Source organism: Oncorhynchus mykiss, chromosome 13, assembly GCF_057628025.1.
Source record: "Oncorhynchus mykiss isolate SJ-2025 chromosome 13, ASM5762802v1, whole genome shotgun sequence".
NCBI classification, from domain to species: domain Eukaryota; kingdom Metazoa; phylum Chordata; class Actinopteri; order Salmoniformes; family Salmonidae; genus Oncorhynchus; species Oncorhynchus mykiss.
In genome coordinates this window covers 19,587,728-19,607,916 of record NC_143034.1, presented here as the reverse complement: position 1 = coordinate 19,607,916, position 20,189 = coordinate 19,587,728, and the positions used below count along the sequence as shown (strand labels likewise).

General features: G+C 46.4%; 1 protein-coding gene across 2 annotated transcripts in view; it reads right to left on the bottom strand.

Annotated features, from left to right (window-relative positions):
* Window positions 1-20,189, bottom strand: part of LOC110485561 (dnaJ homolog subfamily A member 3, mitochondrial) — an 80,225-nt gene that overhangs the window by 15,627 nt on the left and 44,409 nt on the right. Inside the window, exon 12 of one of the 2 annotated variants that reach the window (XM_090195575.1) lies at window positions 19,214-19,932. The exons of the other annotated variant lie outside the window; for it this stretch is intronic. The gene's annotated coding sequence lies outside the window, so the exon portion shown is untranslated. Of the gene's footprint in view, window positions 1-19,213; window positions 19,933-20,189 lie in introns of those variants that run through there. 2 annotated transcript variants of the gene reach the window in all.

Genomic DNA, 20,189 nt, shown 5'->3' with positions numbered 1-20,189 from the left:
CCCGTCAGATGATAGACGATGGGTGTGTGTTGTAAAGGAAGTGAACTGGATCTGTGTGTCTGTGTGTGTTTGTGTTGTGGAGGGGTGTGGTCTGTCTCACTTCATCACTGGGGACCTGGGTTTGCCACAGGAACACCCGGTATAAACACACACACACACACACACACACACACACACAGACACAGACACAGACACAGACACAGACACAGACACAGACACAGACACAGACACAGACACAGACACAGACACAGACACACACATACACATACACATACACACACACACACACACACACACACACACACACACACACACACACACACGCAAACACAGTGCCTAATCAGTACCCTGCGCCAGAACTCTTCGACCCGGTTCACTGACACACTCCTCTCATTACGCTTACTAAGCCCAGGGCCTAAACCAAGGGCACGGAGAGTTCACTGGGGAGCGTGTGTGTGTGTATTTATGTGTGTCTGTGTGTTGCTGACGGATGAGCTCCAGCTCTGCTCTGGGGGGCTGGTGGAGGGGATTTGAGAATGATGGGGGACATAAAGATGGGGTGAGAGTTGAGTACTTCAACTTAAAGGATATACTAGCAACAGCAGAGGAAAACAACACTAGGCTTTGAGGACTGAAGACAAGGATGACAACCATCATGCCCTGTGAAAGACTGCAAGTGCAAAGATGGACTGCAACTCCCAGCATACCACACTCACAGAAGAGGCTCCATACAACTGAACAGATAATATATTTTCCCCTCTGACCCACTTCATAACGACATGCTGACGGACCAACGTAACTGTCAAGATGGACTGCAACTCCCAACATGTACGGCAGAAGGAAATCATAGAGCAAGTTCTTCCATAGAAAGGACTTAAGCACCACTATTGGTGCCTCTTTGAACCGACCATAATCACACCTGTTGATGGACCAATGACGTCTCTCATTTTCCCCTCTTTTTAGTTCCTAAGTCAAGCAGGGTCCAGTTCATTTTAGTTCCCAAGTTAAGTGAGGCAAAGCCTTTACTTTACACCTGAAAATCCCTTACAACAATAACATGACCTTGTTCAAATACAACACCTGGGGTAGATTATATCATGTCGTTCTCTTCCTGTGTGAAACTACCTGGATGACGTCAGCTAAGTAAACAAAACAATAGCTTGATAAATGTTTAAATGGAAGTATCATAAACTGTTACAACGCAGGGAGTATACTTAAAAACCTGTGAGAACTGTCATCAGAGAGTGTTTACGATGTTAGAAAGGCAGGCACACACACACGAACACACACACGAACACACACACGAACACACACACACACACACACACACACACACACACACACACACACACGCACGCACGCACGCACACACACACACACACTTGATCAACAGCTGTTGCTTTCCAAACAAGGTGAGATGTCTCCCGATCCCTCCTCTCTCAGACTCCAGTATTTATGCTGCAGTAGTTTATGTGTCGGGGGGCTATGGTCAGTCTGTTATATCTGGAGTATTTCTCCTGTCTTATCCAGTATTATTTGACCAGCTGGTCATCGATGAACATTTGAACATCTTGGCCAAGTTCTGTTATAATCTCCACCCGGCACAGCCAGAAGAGGACTGGCCACCCCTCATAGTCTGGTTCCTCTCTAGGTTTCTTCCTAGGTTCCAGCATTTCTAGGGAGTTTTTCCTAGCCACCGTGCTTCTACACCTGCATTGCTTGCTGTTTGGGGTTTTAGTCTGGGTTTCTGTACAGCACTTTGTGACATCAGCTGATGTAAGAAGGGTTCTATAAATACATTTGATTGATTTGATTGAGATGTTGGACTGTTTTCACAGTAGCCAAGACGACAACACTGCCCTTTCAACTTTCCCTAGAAGTCAGTTCTAAACAATCTTAGTCAGCATCTGAAATGGCACCCTATACCCTACATAGTGAATTCTCTTCATATTCCCTACATAGTGAATTCTCTTCATATACCCTACATAGTGAATTCTCTTCATATACCCTACATAGTGAATTCTCTTCATATACCCTACATAGTGAATTCTCTTCATATTCCCTACATAGTGAATTCCCTTCATATACCCTACATAGTGAATTCTCTTCATATACCCTACATAGTGAATTCTCTTCATATTCCCTACATAATGAATTCCCTTCATATACCCTACATAATGAATTCTCTTCATATACCCTACATAGTGAATTCTCTTCATATACCCTACATAGTGAATTCTCTTCATATACCCTACATAGTGAATTCTCTTCATATACCCTACATAGTGAATTCTCTTCATATTCCCTACATAGTGAATTCTCTTCATATTCCCTACATAGTGAATTCTCTTCATATTCCCTACATAGTGAATTCCCTTCATATTCCCGACATAGTGAATTATCTTCATATTCCCTACATAGTGAATTCTCTTCATATTCCCTACATAGTGAATTCTCTTCATATTCCCTACATAGTGAATTCTCTTCATATTCCCTACATAGTGAATTCTCTTCATATTCCCGACATAGTGAATTATCTTCATATTCCCTACATAGTGAATTCTCTTCATATTCCCTACATAGTGAATTCTCTTCATATTCCCTACATAGTGAATTCTCTTCATATTCCCTACATAGTGAATTCTCTTCATATTCCCTACATAGTGAATTCTCTTCATATTCCCTACATAGTGAATTCTCTTCATATTCCTTACATAGTGAATTCTCTTCATATTCCCTACATAGTGAATTCTCTTCATATTCCCTACATAGTGAATTCTCTTCATATTCCCTACATAGTGAATTCTCTTCATATTCCCTACAACCATTCCCCTACAGGGCCTCTAAACAGGGAGAAGGGTGCCATTCCAGACACATACTTATTTTTCCATGAGAATGGAGAACATTCCGGAATTACACCATAATTGGCACATTAAAAGCGACCATTAAAAATGAGAGAGGAGAGAGAGAGAGAGAGAGAGAGAGAGAGAGAGAGAGAGAGAGAGAGAGAGAGAGAGAGAGAGAGAGTGAGAGAGAAAGAGAGAGAGAGAGACAAAGCCCTTTTCCAGACGTCCTCGTTAAAGTGCACTCTGGGTAATTCTCATTAGCGTTACAGTATGTGCTTCTGACTACAGCCCCCCTTTTCTTGGCACTGTCTCTTACCAAAATTATGGATGTTGTTTTTGAAGCCTTGCATTTCTGAAGTGTTAAGGGGATGAAATATGCAAAATTCTGTTTTATGTCAAATGAAACAGATGATTGGAAAGCACAAGTGGTTCTTATTATTCTGAGATGGAATAGAATGGGTGGGGTTTACGTAGAAACATGATATATAGATCAGCCATACTAGAGGTACTGAATGTAGTGGATACATGGCTGCACTGTCTACAACTGAAAATGTTACATATTTCATCCTAATGTAAAAAAAAAATTTAAAAAAAAGATAGCTCTGGATATATGGATGTACTGTCTATGACTCCCTATGCTACAAATGTATAGGAATAGTAAGACATACTGTGCTTCACTGCCAAATCTCCTGATGATTCCTCCTAAAGTTGATCCAAGCCATCCCCTATCTATCCATCTCAATCTGAACCTAGACTGAACTTCACTGAAATATGCTGCTCTGTTGAGTAGACCTTAGGTCAATCAGTTAGAATGGTGTGTGTGTGTGTGTGTGTGTGTGTGTGTGTGTGTGTGTGTGTGTGTGTGTGTGTGTGTGTGTGTGTGTGTGTGTGTGTGTGTGTGTGTGTGTATGCATTTTAGAATTAGCTGTAGAAGAATAAGAACGAATACAGATGAGAAAATTAAAAAACAGATAAATTGAGAAATGCATAGCAGACACAGGAAGATAAGGGATATTATTCACTCTGTGTGTACCAGTTGGAGGATAAGGGATATTGTTCACTCTGTGTGTACCAGCTGGAGGACAAGGGATATTGTTCACTCTGTGTGTTACCAGCTGGAGGATAAGGGATATTGTTCACTCTGTGTGTTACCAGCTGGAGGATAAGGGATATTGTTCACTCTGTGTGTTACCAGTTGGAGGATAAGGGATATTGTTCACTCTGTGTGTACCAGCTGGAGGACAAGGGATATTGTTCACTCTGTGTGTTACCAGCTAGAGGATAAGGGATATTGTTCACTCTGTGTGTTACCAGCTGGAGGATAAGGGATATTGTTCACTCTGTGTGTTACCAGTTGGAGGATAAGGGATATTGTTCACTCTGTGTGTACCAGCTGGAGGACAAGGGATATTGTTCACTCTGTGTGTTACCAGCTGGAGGATAAGGGATATTGTTCACTCTGTGTGTTACCAGCTGGAGGATAAGGGATATTGTTCACTCTGTGTGTACCAGCTGGAGGATAAGGGATATTGTTCACTCTGTGTGTTACCAGCTGGAGGATAAGGGATATTGTTCACTCTGTGTGTTATCAGCTGGAGGATAAGGGATATTGTTCACTCTGTGGGTACCAGCTGGAGGATAAGGGATATTGTTCACTCTGTGTGTTACCAGTTGGAGGATAAGGGATATTGTTCACTCTGTGTGTTACCAGCTGGAAGATAAGGGATATTGTTCACTCTGCGTGTTACCAGCTGGAGGATAAGGGATATTGCTCACTCTGTGTGTTACCAGTTGGAGGATAGGGATATTGTTCACTCTGTGTGTTACCAGTTGGAGGATAAGGGATATTGTTCACTATATGTGTTACCAGCTGGAGGATAAGGGATATTGTTCACTCTGTATGTTACCAGATGGAGGATAAGGGATATTGTTCACTCTGTGTGTTACCAGCAGGGGAGTAAAAGGGATATTGTCCACTCTGTGTGTTACCAGCTGGAGGATAAGGGATATTGTTTACTCTGTGTGTTACCAGCTGGAGGATAAGGGATATTGTTCACTCTGTGTGTTACCAGTTGGAGGATAAGGGATATTGTTCACTCTGTGTGTTACCAGCTGAGGATAAGGGATATTGTTCACTCTGTGTGTTACCAGCTGGAGGATAAAGGATATTATTCACTCTGTGTGTTACCAGCTGGAGGATAAGGGATATTATTCACTCTGTGTGTTACCAGCTGGAGGATAAGGGATATGGTTCACTCTGTGTGTTACCAGCTGGAGGATAAGGGATATTGTTCACTCTGTGTGTTACCAGCTGGAGGATAAGGTATATTGTTCACTCTGTGTGTTACCAGCTGGAGGATAAGGGATATTGTTCACCCTGTGTGTTACCAGCTGGAGGATAAGGGATATTGTTCACTCTGTGTGTTACCAGCTGGAGGATAAGGGATATTGTTCTGTGTGTTACCAGCTGGAGGATAAGGGATATTGTTCACTCTGTGTGTTTGGTTAACAATGTAGAAGGAGACATTACTCTGTATTAACATACTGCTGACTGCCCACTGGGCACACACTGGCAGAACCAACATGGAATAGACGTTGAATTGACGTCTGTGCCCAGTGAGAAGGGACTTTCTAAAATACATAGTGGTCCAATTGGAGATGATTATGCTTATAAGGAGAGAGAGAGAGAAGACACACAAACACAGGCACACATGCTCATACTCTCCTGGGCGCTTACAACAGTGATTTTTCAGTTTTCCAGTTCAGGAAATGGAGACTTATGTTGTAATCACCGGCACCCACCCACAACACCATGCTGTACTCAGCCTGTGGTTATGCTCGCCTCCTTTCTGTCTCTGTCTCTCTCAATCTTTCTCCTCCTACTCCTTCTAATTTTCTCCTGTATTCTCTCTCTCTCCCTTTCTCTTTGCCCCCCCCTCTCTCTCTCTCTCTCTCTCTCTCTCTCTCTCTCTCTCCCTTTCTCTTTGCCCTCTCTCTCTCTCTCTCCCTTTCTCTTTGCTCTCTCTCTCTCTCTCTCTCTCTCTCTCTCCTCCTTTCTCTCTCTCCTCCTGTCTCTTTGCCATCTCTCTCTCTCTCTTGCTCTCTATCATTCTCCTCTTTCTCTATTCTCTCTCTCTGTATATATATATATATATATATGTTTTGTCTCGCATTCTCTTCACCCCCCACCTCTCTCTCTCTCTCTATCCCATTCTCCCATTCTCCCTCTCCCTCTCTCTCTCTCTCTCTCTCTCTCTCTCTCTCTCTCTCTCTCTCTCTCTCTCTATCCCATTCTCCCTCTCTTTCTCTCTCTCTCCCTTTCTCTTTGCCCCCCCCTCCCTCTCTTTCTCTCTCTCTCTCTATGCCCCCCTTCCTCTCTCTCTCTCAATTAAATAAGCACAAAAGCAGCAGAGGATGGAGAAATGTTGAAATACTGGGCCAGGATTCAAAATCTATTCCCTCTTTCCCTCCCTTCTTCCCCTGCCTCTTACCAGATCCCCGTCTCTCCTGCCAACACCGGCCCAAAACTATGAGCAGTATGCACAGCCCTTTAATCTAAAACACATACATGGACACACACTCTGAGAGATTGTTCGTTTAAATAAAGACACATTCTGTCTTAGTGAATTTAAGGCATTAGAGTGCAAACAGACATTTTGGACTCATTCTAAGGACACATTCTTAGAGAAAGAAACATAGACAGATAGACGGACATTGACATGACTCTCCTTCTCTTCTTCCCCCCGCTAAAATAGCAGCGCTCTGAGCTCACCTTCTTCCCCCGCTAAAATATCCACGAGGCCCAGGATGAGTGACTACGGCCTGGAAGGGAGAGCAGGGAGAGTGGGTGTCCAGCGGGTCAGTGGTCTGGTCAGGGAGAGTGGGTGTCCAGCGGGTCAGGAGTCTGGTCAGGGAGAGTGGGTGTCCAGTGGGTCAGGGGTCTGGTCAGGGAGAGTGGGTGTCCAGCGGGTCAGGGGTCTGGTCAGGGAGAGTGGGTGTCCAGCGGGTCAGTGGTCTGGTCAGGGAGAGTGGGTGTCCAGCAGGTCAGTGGTCTGGTCAGGGAGAGTGGGTGTCCAGCGGGTCAGGGGTCTGGTCAGGGAGAGTGGGTGTCCAGCGGGTCAGGGGTCTGGTCAGGGAGAGTGGGTGTCCAGCGGGTCAGGGGTCTGGTCAGGGAGAGTGGGTGTCCAGCGGGTCAGTGGTCTGGTCAGGGAGAGTGGATGTCCAGCGGGTCAGTGGTCTGGTCAGGGAGAGTGGGTGTCCAGCGGGTCAGTGGTCTGGTCAGGGAGAGTGGGTGTCCAGCGGGTCAGTGGTCTGGTCAGGGAGACTGGGTGTCCAGCAGGTCAGGGGTCTGGTCAGGGAGAGTGGGTGTCCAGCGGGTCAGGGGTCTGGTCAGGGAGAGTGGGTGTCCAGTGGGTCAGGGGTCTGGTCAGGGAGACTGGGTGTCCAGTGGGTCAGGGGTCTGGTCAGGGAGACTGGGTGTCCAGTGGGTCAGGGGTCTGGTCAGGGAGAGTGGGTGTCCAGCGGGTCAGTGGTCTGGTCAGAAAGAGTGGGTGTCCAGCGGGTCAGTGGTCTGGTCAGGGAGAGTGGGTGTACAGCGGGTCAGGGGTCTGGTCAGGGAGAGTGGGTGTCCAGCGGGTCAGTGGTCTGGTCAGGGAGAGTGGGTGTCCAGCGGGTCAGGGGTCTGGTCAGGGAGAGTTGGTGTCCAGCGGGTCAGTGGTCTGGTCAGGGAGAGTGGGTGTCCAGCGGGTCAGTGGTCTGGTTAGGGAGAGTTGGTGTCCAGCGGGTCAGTGGTCTGGTCAGGGAGAGTGGGTGTCCAGCGGGTCAGGGGTCTGGTCAGGGAGAGTGGGTGTCCAGCGGGTCAGTGGTCTGGTCAGGGAGAGTGGGTGTCCAGCGGGTCAGGGGTCTGGTCAGGGAGAGTTGGTGTCCAGCGGGTCAGTGGTCTGGTCAGGGAGAGTGGGTGTCCAGCGGGTCAGGGGTCTGGTCAGGGAGAGTTGGTGTCCAGCAGGTCAGTGGTCTGGTCAGGGAGACTGGGTGTCCAGCGGGTCAGGGGTCTGGTCAGGGAGAGTGGGTGTCCAGCGGGTCAGTGGTCTGGTCAGGGAGACTGGGTGTCCAGTGGGTCAGGGGTCTGGTCAGGGAGAGTGGGTGTCCAGCGGGTCAGTGGTCTGGTCAGGGAGAGTGGGTGTCCAGCGGGTCAGTGGTCTGGTCAGGGAGACTGGGTGTCCAGTGGGTCAGGGGTCTGGTCAGGGAGAGTGGGTGTCCAGTGGGTCAGGGGTCTGGTCAGGGAGAGTGGGTGTCCAGTGGGTCAGGGGTCTGGTCAGGGAGAGTGGGTGTCCAGCGGGTCAGTGGTCTGGTCAGGGAGAGTGGGTGTCCAGCGGGTCAGGGGTCTGGTCAGGGAGAGTGGGTGTCAAGTGGGTCAGTGGTCTGGTCAGGGAGAGTGGGTGTCCAGCGGGTCAGGGGTCTGGTCAGGGAGACTGGGTGTCCAGTGGGACAGACAAAGCTCAACCTGGTTCATAGAGGTGAAGAGGGATCTTAACCCGGTAGCACTGTATAATAACTCAGTGTAATAAAGAATTTATAACGGGTTAGTTAATACTTTATTCATCATTTATTAACCATTACTCCATGCATAAGATGTTTAATATAGGTCCTTATAAACCGCTTACTAATCATTAGGTGTTAGTTGTGTCAGTTCCGAACGAGTAACCTATAGTTCTATAGTCTCTGTATATCTGACTCTGACCCTGACTGACCCTGACACTGACTCTGACCCTGACTGACTCTGACCCTGACTCTGACCCTGACGGACCCTGACTCTGACCCTGACTGACTCTGACCCTGACTGACTCTGACTGACCCTGACCCTGACTCTGACCCTGACTGACTCTGACCCTGACTCTGACCCTGACTCTGACCCTGACTCTGACCCTGATTCTGACTCTGACCCTGACTCTGATTCTGACCCTGACTCTGACTCTGACCCTGATTCTGACCCTGACTCTGACCCTGACTCTGACCCTGTCTCTGACTCTGACCCTGATTCTGACCCTGACTCTGACCCTGACTCTGACCCTGACTCTGACTCTGACCCTGACTCTGACCCTGTCTCTGACTCTGACCCTGATTCTGACCCTGACTCTGACCCTGACTCTGACCCTGACTCTGACTCTGGCCCTGATTCTGACCCTGACTCTGATTCTGACCCTGACTCTCACCCTGTACACTGTTTACTTACTTTCTCCTGTTCTTATTAATTATATTTTTCATGTGTTTTCTGCATTACTTTTTCATGCATTTTGTTATAGTACTACTGATATTGATTACTGCATTGTTGGGAAAGAGCAAGCGAGAAAGGCATTTCACTCTACTTGTGAAACTGAATATGACCACCAAGCCTGGCCTATAGACGGCCACTGTTCTCTCTCACATGGACCTGCCTGTAGACCCATCCTCACAGCCAGTCACTTCTGTTTACTCTGTGGACCCGACAGTCTGTGTACATTAGACATAAACCAACAGCACACAGACCTCTCCACTAACCCAGAGATGAATGGGGATATTCATTGTAAAACTGCCAGGGCTTAAGGAGATAAGGAGACCCCCTTAACCCCCATGCAGCCTGTTATCACAGACCCCCCTTTTATAAGCACACACATACATACATGAATGCATATGCACACACACTCTCCTCTTTGTTTGTGTTTATGGTGGAAAGACTGTATATATATATATAGCACCCACATGACCCTCCATTTGAGCCAATGACATTTAGTCACACACACAGGCATACTAGTGTGGGAAACAACCAAACCAACGTTTGTTTACAGCATCATCTGTAATGGGTCATAGAGACAGATGTAATATTCACACCACAGACACAACACATTGGACATGGAGGAGAGGAGGAGAAGGTTTTAATTTAGTGACCATGACTGTAGTTGACCATGAGCACAAGAATAGAGAAAGAGAGGAGAGGAGAGAGGAGGAGAGGAGAGGAGAGGAGAGGAGAGGAGAGGAGAGGAGAGGAGAGGAGAGGAGAGGAGTGGAGAGGAGAGGAGAGGAGAGGAGAGGAGAGGAGAGGAGAGGAGAGGAGAGGAGAGGAGAGGAGAGGAGAGGAGAGGAGAGGAGAGGAGAGGAGAGGAGAGGAGAGGAGAAGTGAGGAGAAGTGAGGAGAAGTGGAGGATATGCTTCGATGGTTTAACAGTTGTTTTTAATTTAGTGAGGAGGCAATTACTGTATAGTCGACCATGACAACAAGAACAGAAGAGTAAGATGACGATCTTCATCCAGCCAGCCAACCAAACCCACACCATGAATGCATCCCAAAATGTGTGGCAACCTACTCCCTGTAAAGTGTATTACTTTTGATCAGGGCCCATAGGGCTCTGGTCAAAAGGAGTGCACTGTATAGGAATAGGGTGGCATTCAGGACATACCATCTCTCCCAAAGGCCAAATGTTCTAGTGGTCATATTGGTTCTATTAGACACTAGGTTGGGTTGCCATGTTGGGTGAAATCAATTCAGTTACCTCAATGGGATGTTGTCATAGTCAGCTGGGAGTGATGAGATCATGATGTTAGTAAATGACCTCAGCCTGCAACTGTTGTTTTATCTTAAATTTAGATTACTGGATGTGCCACACAGTCTCCAAAAATATGACCTTCTAGGTTGTGATTGATTTGTGTTGATTTAGTTTTCGTTTTGTGGCATTGCTAGGACATTAACTATTGGTGATGTACTGCTGGATAGAACACAAACAATAGGTCAAAGGTGAGAGGTCATGAGGGGTCAAGAAAGGGATCATGGTCGTACTGGTCTGTTTCATGGTTCCCATGCCCATAGTACAGGACCAGGACATGGAATGTAGAAATCGGCCACTCTGGAGAAAGCAAATGTTCAGAACACTACTGCAACTAGTTGGGTCAGAATAACCTTTTTTCAGTTTGGTCAGGACAACCTTTTCCAGTTGGGTCAGAACAACCTTTTCAGTTGGGTCAGAACAACCTTCTCCAGTTGGGTCAGAACAACCTTTCCCAGTTGGGTCAGAATAACCTTTTTTCAGTTTGGTCAGGACAACCTTTTCCAGTTGGGTCAGAACAACCTTTTCAGTTGGGTCAGAACAACCTTCTCCAGTTGGGTCAGAACAACCTTTCCCAGTTGGGTCAGAATAACCTTTTCCAGTTGGTTCAGAACAACCTTTCCCAGTTGGGTCAGAACAACCTTTTCAGTTTGGTCAGGACAACCTTTTCCAGTTGGGTCAGGACAACCTTTTCCTCTCCCCATTTTCCCCTGGGCCACTATGTGCTAGTTCTAGTACAACCACCCACCACCCAGCCTACCCACCCACAGACCAACACGTACCTAGGGAAAAGTGACTAACCCTGGGCTGGTTCTCAGCAGAGGCTCCGTGGCCCCTCCAGTAGAGTCAGGGCTCCGTGGTGGAAAACTGGGTGACAACACAACAAAGTAGTGAGAGAAATGTGAGGAAGAGGGAGAGAGAGAAAAAACTACACAGGGAGAGAGGGAGAGAGAGAGAGAGAGAGAGAGAGAGAGAGAGAGAGAGAGAAAAAAAAAAAAATACACAGGGAGAGAGGGAGAGAGAGAGAGAGAGAGAGAGAGAGAGATAGGGAGGGAGGGAGGGAGAAAGAGAGAGATCACAACTACATTGCAGCTATATTGCAGCTATATCATCTTAATAAGTATACCCACTTACTATTGAAACATAGAGTAAAGTGACAGTGACATAAATTCTGGTGACAATTCAATTGTTTGAGCCTGTCACCAACTAAACCACTTATGCTTGACGAACCACCAAATGACAGAGTTCAGATATATCCAAATGCTTAGTTTAGATACAAGCGAATGAGAAAGGAGCAGAGGTTTAGCATAACGCCATATGATGTACTATAGCTGTTCTGACACCTTACTTTAGCCAAAGGCTTCAATTCAGAAAAGAAAACGGATTTCCCATGTATTTTTGTCTTGAGTAATTACAGTACTGAATTCTATTTGTCCCTTTGCGGTTGTGTGTGTGTGTGTATGCGTGCGTGCGTGTGTGCGTGTGTGTGTATCCCATTGCCCTTGTGTGTGTTTAATTAAAGAGAAAACATATAGATTCCCATACTGTCTTGTGCTGATTTAGATGAAGCAGTGAATCACATCTCTGAGTGGACTTATCTTCCAGATGTGAACATCACAGTCATCCCACCAAGATAAACCGTGGGAATCGTTGCCAGGAAACCGGGAGACAGAAATGTAAAAGAGAGAAGAGAAGATATAATCAACAGGGCCACAACATACACTACCTGGCCAAAAGTATGTGGGCAGCTGCTCGTCGAACATCTCATTCCAAAATCATGGGCATTAATATGGAGTTGGTCCACCCTTTGCTGCTATAACAGCCTCCACTCTTCTGGGAAGGCTTTCCACTAGATGTTGGAACATTGCTACGGGGACTTGTTTCCATTCAGGCACAAGAGCACTAGCGAGGTCGGACACTGATGTTGGCCGATTAGGCCTGGCTCCCAGTCGGCGTTCCAATTCATCCCAAAAGTGTTCGATGTGGTTGAGGTCAGGGCTCTGTGCAGGACAGTCAAGTTCTTCCACACCAATCTCGACAAACCATTTCTGTATGGACCTTGCTTTGTGCACGGGGGCATAGTTATGCTGAAACAGAAAAGGGCCTTCCCCAAACTGTTGCCACAAGTTGGAAGCACAGAATTGTCTAGAATGTCATTGTATGCTGTAGGGTTAAGATCCCTTCACTGGAACTAAGCGACTTACCCCGAACCATGAAAAACAGCCCCAGACCATTATTCCTCCTCCTCCAAACTTTACAGTTTGCACTGTGCATTGAGGCAGGTGGCATTCTCATGGCATTTACCAAATTCAGATTTGTCCATCAGACTGCCAGATGGTCAAGAATGATTCATCACTTCAGAGAACGCGTTTCCACTGCTCCAATGGTGGCGAGCATTACACCATTCCAGCCAACGCTTGGCATTGAGCATGGTGATCCTAGGCTTGTGTGCGGCTGCTCGGCCATGGAAATCCATTTCATGAAGCTCCCGACAAATAGAAATTGTGCTGATGTTGCTTCCAGAGGTAGTTTGAAACTCGGTAGTGAGCAACCAAGGACCGACGATTTTTACGAGCTACGAGCTTCAGCACTCTGTGGTCCCGTTCTGTGAGCTTGTGTGGCCTATCAATTCGCGGCTGAGCCATTGTTGCTCCTAGACATTTCCACTTCACAATAACAGCACTTACAGTTGACCCGGGGAAGCTCTAGCAAGGCAGAGGTTTGACAAAATGACTTCTTGAAATGCTGGCATCACTCTGTTCTATGTATGTTTCTCTAACAACACTGTTATCTGTATGTTTGTCTGGCAACACTGTCATCTATAGGTTTCTCTGGCAACACTGTTATCTGTATGTTTCTCTAGCAACACTGTTATCTGTATGTTTCTCTGATAACACTGTTATCTGAATGTTCTCTGGCAACACTGTTATCTGTATGTTTCTCTGGCAACACTGTTATCTGTATGTTTCTCTGGCAACACTGTTATCTGTATGTTTCTCTGGCAACACTGTTATCTGTATGTTCCTTTGACAACACTGTTATCTGTATGTTCCTCTGACAACACTGTTATCTGTATGTTTCTCTGACAACACTGTTATCTGAATGTTCTCTGGCAACACTGTTATCTGTATGTTTCTCTGGCAACACTGTTATCTGTATGTTTCTCTGATAACACTGTTATCTGTATGTTTCTCTGGCAACACTGTTATCTGTATGTTTCTCTGACAACAATGTTATCTGTATGTTTCTCTGACAACACTGTTATCTGTATGTTTCTCTAACAACACTGTTATCTGTATGTTTCTCTGACAACACTGTTATCTGTATGTTTCTCTGGCAACCCTGTTATCTGTATGTTTCTCTGACAACACTGTTATCTGTATGTTTCTCTGACAACACTGTTATCTGAATGTTTCTCTGACAACACTGTTATCTGTATGTTTCTCTGACAATACTTTTTCTGTATGTTTCTCTGACAACACTGTTATCTGTATGTTTCTCTGGCAACACTGTTATCTGTATGTTTCTCTGGCAACACTGTTATCTGTATGTTTCTCTGACAACACTGTTATCTGTATGTTTCTCTAACAACACTGTTATCTGTATGTAGACTTCAGTTCTTTCTCTCTGTCTACGTCTTTCTTTCTTTTTCCTCTTCTCATTTCTTTGTCTTTCTTTTCATCTCATTCTCCATCTTTTCCAATTTATTGTTCATTGTCATCGTTCAGTTCTCTCTCTCTCTTTCATTTCTTCTGTCTCTTTTCTTTATCCCACTCTGTCTCTCTCTCCACCCCCCCTCCATCCATCCCTCTTCTCCACTAACTCCCTCACTCCCCCTCTCCACCACTCCATCTCTCCTAACTGAGAGAGGATACAGGAGGCAGGAGAGAGGAGACAGGAGAGAGGAGAGAGGAGACAGGAGACAGGAGAGAGGAGAGAGGAGAGAGGAGAGAGGAGCCAGGAGACCTGAGAGAGGAGACAGGAGAGAGGAGATAGGAAAGAGGAGAGAGGAGACAGGAGAGAGTAGAGAGAAGAGGACGACTGACCACAGCGCAGCTTGCAGTGTAATCTTTGATTTTGAGAAAATCCTAAGTATCGTCTCCCACACACCAAGTCACCAGTCTCCTCTGGTGTAGTTAGTGTTAGACACCAGAGGACCCATAGTAGAAAACACACACACACACACAAAACAAACTATGCATACACCCATCCAAGCACACACAGTCACATCTGCACACATACTCTCAGAAACGTATGGGCCCTCAATCCCATCCACAAACACAGCTGTTGCAACACGGGTCAAAGAGTTTCAAAGGACCTTGTTTTTTGTCTTAATGGACAGACCCAAACGGTTCTGTAGTCTCTGTTGTGTTGCTCGACTACCACTCTTTTAATTCAATCATATGGAGGAGCCACAGGACCATGAGCTCACTGTCACACACACACACACACACACACACACACACACACACACACACACACACACACACACACACACACACACACACACACCATGAGCTCACTCTAACCCAGATAATGGATATTCCACATCTGCCCTCTGTTACGGAATCACTACGATAAATCTACAGAACCTTTCAGAATCTCCAAGGCAGTAAATTGATAGTTTGGAGAAAGGAACTTTACTTCTGGCCTTCTGAATCCTCAATATTACACATTGCACTGAAATTACCTCCAAAAACATTACCAGGCATGAGGTCATCAGTTTGTGTGCACTATGTCATCATATTTCACTGTTTAACTGCAGTTGGATGCATGGAGGTTTGGAGGGATGAGAACTGAGCCCAGAATATCCATTAAGTATTATTACAATTTCAAAGAGTTGACTGAGTTACAGTTCATATAAGGAAATCAGTCAATTGAAATAAATAAAACAGGCCCTAATCTATGGATTTCACATGACTGGGCAGGGGTGCAGCCATGGGTGGGCCTGGGACGGCATAGGCCCACCCACTGGGAAGCCACCTCAGCCAAACAGAATGAGTTTTTCCCCACGAAAGGGCATCATTACAGACAGAAATACTCTTCAGCACCCCTGCCCCCCTCAAACAATCCCACAGGTGAAGAAGCTGCAGGTAGAGGTCCTGGGCTGGCGTGGTTACACGTGGTCTGCGGTTGTGAGGGCGTTTGGATGTACTGCCAAATTCTCCAAAACAACATTGGAGGCGGCTAATGGTCAAGAAGTGAACATTAAATTCTCTGGCAACCTCTCTGTTGGGCATTCCTGCAGTCAGAATGCCAATTGCACGCTCCCTCAAAACTTGAGCCATCCGTGGCATTGTGTTGTGTGTCATAACTGCACATTTTAGAGTGGCCTTTTACTGTTCCCAGCACAAGCTGCACCTGTGTAATGATCATGCTGTTGAATCATCTTCTTGATATGCCACACCTGGCAGGTGGATGGATCATCTTGAGATAATATGCTTTTTGTGCATATGGAACATTTCTGGGATCTTTTATTTCAGCTGATGAAAAATGTCACCAACACTTTACATGTTGCGTTTATAATTTTGTTCAGTATTTTTTTTTAAACACAGGGTATCCATTTTGTAATCTAGTAATCTGATTCTGAATTCGGGGTTAATAATTTAATACTACTGTAGAAAAGGTCTAGGCACATCTCTGTGACCTCTGCTATGTAAATGGTGTGCTAAAACACACACACACACACACACACACACACACACACACACACACACACACACACACACACACACACACACACACACACACACACACACACACACACACACACACACACACACACACACACCGTGCGGACCACATGCTAACACAGACACATCCCTCTGCATCTGGCAGTGATCTAGAGTCCTAATCAACAGGGATGGGGGTGAGGAGGGTAGGGGTGAGGGGTAAATTGGGGGGTAACTGTGATTATGGGGAAATGGGAAACAGGGGGCCAGTGCTACACACACACACACACATGGAAGGATGCATGCAAGAACACGCATACACAGTTGCTGGTGATTTTATTCTGAGTAATGTGGAGAAGTGACTATAGTGAAGGCTCACTGGGAGAGAGCAGACGTCAGGCTACTTTGTCTCAGAGTTTATGAGTGTGTTCATGTTTGTGAACAATAGAGGCAGAAAGAGAACTGTTTTATATTACAGATTTCTCATACTTCAGACCAACACAGCTAATTCTCCGACATAGTCTATAGCCTCTTGATTTCTCTACCCTGGTTTGATCCTATATTCAACCTGGGTCAGAAATAGTTTTCCCACTACAGCCCCTTCCTATCCCAGTCTCAGCCCTGTCCTCCCTCCCTTCCCCTCCTACCGTAGCTGTGGTTCCTAGTGTTAAATCACTGCTAGTCCCTTCATTATGATGTCATCATGAGTTGGGTTCCATGGTTCCGTGTTCCGTGTGCCCAGCCCTGACACTAAGCTCTCGGTGGTGAGGTCAAAACCACCATCGTTTGTCAAGGCGGTCAGAACCAGGGCTCTGTCCTTCTCCTCTCCTCCTTCCTCCGTTCCCTCTCTACCCAGTGTGGTTGGTGAGAAATGGAGAGAGGGAGGGAGAGAGAGATGGATGGAGAGATGTTTTATGTGAGAAAGCGAGATATTATGAGTGTTGCTGAAATCAGCAGTGTGCCACTAAACAAAGGGTTTACATGGGCCCATGTCCATTTTTCCATAATCTTTTTATTTATTATTTATTTATTTATTGTTTCTTTATTATTTAGGGAGTATTAATGTCTCCTTATAATTTTACCGCCTTTATCTCCCCAATTGTTAGTCGTTACTGTCTTGTCTCATCGCTCCTGTACGGGCTCGGGAGAGACGAAGGTTGAAAGTCATGCGTCCTCCGATACACAACACAACCAAGCCGCACTGCTTCTTAACACAGCGCGCATCCAACCCGGAAGCCAGCCGCACCAATGTGTCGGAGGAAACACTGTGCACCTGGCGACCTGGTTAGTGTGCACTGCGCCCGGCCCGCCACAGGAGTCGCTAATGTGCGATGAGACAAGGATATCCCTACCGGCCAAACCCTCCCTAACCCGGATGACGCTAGGCCAATTGTGCGTCGCCACATGGACTTCCCGGTCGCGGCCGGCTACGACAGAGCCTGGGCTCGAACCAAGAGTCTCTGGTGGTGCAGTGCCTTAGACCACTGCGCCACCCGGGAGGCCAATTTTTCCATATTCTATACACCTGTGGGAGTGGGTGTGCATGTGGGTCAGTCAGTAAAATCTCATGATTATAAGGAGACATTAATACTCCCTGGGTTTGAGGAGAGGAAGAAGGAAATACAGAGATTATATTTAATAATAGACTTGATCCCACCAGGCCTCCCCTCTCTCTTTCCATCTATCATCCCTCTCTCCTCCCCTCTCTCTTTCCATCTATCATCCCTCTCTCCTCCCCTCTCTCTTTCCATCTATCATCCCTCTCTCCTCCCCTATCTCTTTCCATCTATCATCCCTCTCTCCTCCCCTCTCTCTTTCCATCTATCATCCCTCTCTCCTCCCTCTCTCTTTCAATCTATCATCCCTCTCTCCTCCACTCTCTCTTTCCATCTATCATCCCTCTCTCCTCCCCTCTCTCTTTCAGTCTATCATCCCTCTCTCCTCCCCTCTCTCTTTCAGTCTCTCCTTCCCTCTATCCATCCCTCTCTCCTTCCCTCTCTCCTTCCCCCTCTCCTTCCCCCTCTCCTTCCCTCCTGTGTAATTTGAGGTAATAACCTCCAATCTCTTCATCGCACAGATCCGCCTTATTAAGGTAAATAAGCATGGCGGTTGACATGTGTGTTCAATTCAGACAATTTTAGATTCCCCTCACACACACACACACACACACACACACACACACACACACACACACACACACACACACACACACACACACACACACACACACACACACACACACACACACACACACACACACACACACACACACACAAACTTCCTAGCATATTTAGAGAGTGAGGTCAGGCCATATAGACCATGCCAAGACAGACAGGGATTCAGCTTTACAAAACATCAAATCAAAACTGTTAACAGAAATGTAAAAAAAAAACAGAGTGGAGGGCAATTACTGACAAACTAGTTAACTCAAAGTCATTCTAGAACCCTTTATACGTCCAGAAAGGTGTATAGAAACAGACTACACAAACACAAGAGCTTCCTGGCTGCCAATCATGTCTAATTGACAGCTGGTTGCCGGGGACGACTGGGAAAAGGATGTAAGCAGCTTGGGGGTCCTGAGTCCTTTAATAGGGGGCCTTCTTATTGCCTGTACAGTACACAACTCAGACAGTGACCACCCAATAACTGCACAGTCCCTCTCAGTGCAACACAAAGGGAGCTGAGAGGAGAGCTGGGAGAGAAGAGTAGTGGATGACCTTTCATTAAAGCAAGAGGCCAAGATTCATTATGAACTCAACCTGACAATGAACTGTGCTGTCTGCTGTCTGTCTTTATGCTTGGACAGCTGCTGCTTCCTTAAGTAAAAAACGGTGTGTGTGCAGGGTAACTTGTGTGTGTTAGTCAGAGGAGGCTGTTGGCAGGACCTATAGGAGGACAGCTCATTGTAATGGCTGGAATGGAATATATGGATTGTATCAAACAAACAATATTTGGAAACCACACTCCCATTTACTCAACTGGGTTGTGTGTCTGTGTGTGTGTGTGTGTGTGTGTGTGTGTGTGTGTGTGTGTGTGTGTGTGTGTGTGTGTGTGTGTGTGTGTGTGTGTGTGTGTGTGTGTGTGTGTGTGAGAGAGAGAGAGAGAGAGACAAAGTATGTTCAGGTGTCAGTATTTCCTATGTACAGTGTTTACGTGACCATACATTTGACCAAGATACGTGACTAAGTATTAGATTCAGCATCACTATGACTTGAGGCCAGTCTTAATGGTTCTTCACAGAGATCTCTCTGTGCTGTGGGTATGTAGTCTCAGCATCACTGTGACTTGAGGCCAGTCTTAATGGTTCTTCACAGGGATCTCTCTGTGCTGTGGGTATGTAGTCTCAGCATCACCGTGACTTGAGGCCAGTCTTAACGGTTCTTCACAGGGATCTCTCTGTAGGTATGTAGTCTCAGCATCACTATGACTTGAGGCCAGTCTTAATGGTTCTTCACAGGGATCTCTCTGTGCTGTTGGTATGTAGTCTCAGCATCACTATGACTTGAGGCCAGTCTTAACGGTTCTTCACAGGGATCGTTCTGTGCTGTGGGTATGTAGTCTCAGCATCACTATGACTTGAGGCCAGTCTTAACGGTTCTTCACAGGGATCTCTCTGTGCTGTAGGTATGTAGTCTCAGGCCTGTGGTTGGTTAGTGTGGGGCAGAGTTAAGGCAGGGATTTTAGCCCTGTTTGTATCTAGGTGGTTTATGCCTGCTTTATGACTGTTTTCTCTGGAGCCACACTAGCTGGTGGGTACCGTGGTGGTGGAGGGGGACCCTGGGCTTGTCACAGGGGCCTAAAGCCTCTTCATCCCTGGGCTGAGGTTGGAGATGAGGCCTGGGAGAGAAGGAGATGGACTGATGGATGAGATGAACTGAGGAGTAATGAATCATAAGCAGCATTAAGGCCAGGCTGGTTAACAGTCAGAGAGACTATGCTGCAGAAGCACCCAAAGCCATAATCACAGGAAACCAAGAAACAGGCCTGTTAAATTAACTTCACTGCTGATCTAGTAATCACTGGCCATTATGAGGGAAGTGTGTGTAGAGGGCGTATGTGTGTGTGTGTGTGTGTGTGTGTGTGTGTGGGCGCTA